Source organism: Bombus vancouverensis, chromosome 16, assembly GCF_051014615.1.
Source record: "Bombus vancouverensis nearcticus chromosome 16, iyBomVanc1_principal, whole genome shotgun sequence".
Taxonomy (NCBI): Eukaryota; Metazoa; Arthropoda; class Insecta; order Hymenoptera; family Apidae; genus Bombus; species Bombus vancouverensis.
In genome coordinates, this window is record NC_134926.1 from 60001 (window position 1) to 62500 (window position 2500).

The 2500-nt window shown below is 49.0% G+C and overlaps 1 non-coding gene across 1 annotated transcript in view; it reads left to right on the forward strand.

Annotated features, from left to right (window-relative positions):
• The first annotated feature begins 2408 nt into the window (after window positions 1-2408).
• The window catches only part of LOC117162348 (5.8S ribosomal RNA), a 155-nt gene continuing 63 nt past the window's right edge, over window positions 2409-2500 (forward strand). Inside the window, exon 1 of the ribosomal RNA XR_004465202.1 lies at window positions 2409-2500. This exon is cut by the window's right edge and continues 63 nt beyond it. This is a non-coding gene — a ribosomal RNA (5.8S ribosomal RNA).

Below are 2500 nucleotides of genomic sequence, written 5' to 3' on the forward strand. Positions count from 1 at the left end.
TATATATATGAAATTCTAATAAAAGGGAACTCTAGCTTCGAAAGAGCCAACAAAAGTTAAGGCTCGATATCAAACGAAAAAAATTACGATGGAAACCACGTGTAAAGAGAAATGCAGTCGTGGCGCCTGCGAGAGGCCGTACACAGAAAGACCCGCCGTCACGATCTCGTATTTCGTATTTGCATCGTGGAAACCGTACGAACGAATATAAAAGTCCATGCAAACTAATAAGAAAATCTCTAAAGTGCCTCGTGTCGGAGAGATCATGCTCGCCTATTCTCTTCTATGTTTCGTGGTCTGTGTTGCGTTTGTTCTCCTCCTAGCAACGGGACATATCGAAGACTCCTCTTTGGGATCGAACGAAGCGTCTAGAACGAGTCGACGAGAGCGAAAGAACTTGTAGCGAGTCGCGCAGAGCGAAAGGATACCGATATACATCTTCGAAGGTTCTCTTCGAAGATCCATGGATACCTTCTGCGTCGACTTCTCTCGTCTCTTTCATCGAAACTCTCGTCGTTCTCGAAACGTGCTTCCTACCCACAGGGCGTGTGCTCTTCGTGTGTCGTTTCGTTCGAAATAACGAAACCACGTGTAACATACTCGTGGATCGGGTAACCTAGAACGAAGACGCATCGCGTGGATGTTGGCCCGCTATGCGACGATGACCGATGATGATGATGATACGATGTCGATGTCGATGTCGATGTCGATGTCGACGACGACGACGACGATGAAGACGATGTGTAGCAACGATTCGTAACTAGTGTAGCCGAAGTTCGTTCAGAGGGGAATGCCGCCGGCTTCGAAGCCTCGATGTCGTGAGTCGGACACCCGTGCCGTCGCTAGAGTTTTTCAAACTCTGCTTCTGGATATTGGGACGAAAGACCGCTCGAGGACGACGACAGCCGTGCGTGCGTATCCCATCGAATTTTTTTACACCACCTGAACGAGACTAAAGTTTCGTCTAGTTGATCGTCTACCGTCGCATAATGTATATTATATACCGTTCAGAGGGGACCGGCTGTCTATCCTCGTTGTCGTGAGTCGGACACCCGTGCCGTCGCTAGAGTTTTTCAAACTCTGCTTCTGGATATTGGGACGAAAGACCGCGCGAGGACGACGGATTCGAGTTCCATCGAATTTTTGATGTACACACTACCTGAACGAGACTTAAAGTTTCATATAATATACCGTTCAGAGGGGACCGGCTGTCTTTCCTCGTTGTCGTGAGTCGGACACCCGTGCCGTCGCTAGAGTTTTTCAAACTCTGCTTCTGGATATTGGGACGAAAGACCGCGCGAGGACGACGGATGCGAGTTCCATCGAATTTTTGATGTACACACTACCTGAACGAGACTTAGTTTCATCCAGTTTGTCGTCTATCATCGCATATATATAATATACCGTTCAGAGGGGACCGGCTGTCTATCCTCGTTGTCGTGAGTCGGACACCCGTGCCGTCGCTAGAGTTTTTCAAACTCTGCTTCTGGATGTTGGGACGAAAGACCGCGCGAGGACGATGGATGAGAGTCCCATCGAATTTTTGATTTACAAGACACACACACTACCTGAACGAGACTAAAGTTTCATCGAGTTTATCGTCGTCGCATAACCCGTTCGGAGGGAACCGGCTGTCTATCCTCGTTGTCGTGAGTCGGACACCCGTGCCGTCGCTAGAGCTTTTCAAACTCTGCTTCTGGATGTTGGGACGAAAGACCGCGCGAGGACGATGGCTGCGAGTACCATCGAATTTTTGTTTTTTTTTTTTAAAAAAAACATCACCCGAACGGAGATGTGTTCTATCTTTCGTCGATTTTTCATGCTTTCAGTCGTCGCGTGGTCGCCATCCGTTCGGAGGGGATCGCCGGCTTCGAAACCTCGATGTCGTGAGTCGGACACCCGTGCCGTCGCTAGAGTTTTTCAAACTCTGCTTCTGGATATTGGGACGAAAGACCGCTCGAGGCGGACGGCCGCGCAAATCCCATCGAATCTTTACTATCACCCGAACGATGGAGAGATGCACGCGCGCTGTTTCTTGAATAATTGGACGAGAGAGTAGAATCAAACACATATAAAACATGGGCTAGCCACCGTCCTTACTCGTTCGCGAGATCGTGTGCTGTACAGAGGATTCAGAATCGGGTGTATATATCCCCGTCGTTTCCTGACGAACGGAGCTTCGATCTCGATGGTTGTTATATATCATAATGTACTTTACGCCCGGCCGGCGAACGCGCGTATCTTCGCGCGTTCGTCGGTTTCTTTTTTTTCGAACGTTTTTGTGTCGTCAATCCTATGGCGACTTCTGCGCGTTCGATTCCCGTTGGTCGAACGTGACGGAACTCGGCTTCGCTAGAACCGAGAAGAGTACATTTGAGTATTGAACTGATGCAAAATTTATAAAAGATTACCCTGAACGGTGGATCACTTGGCTCGTGGGTCGATGAAGAACGCAGCTAATTGCGCGTCAACGTGTGAACTGCAGGACACATGAACATCG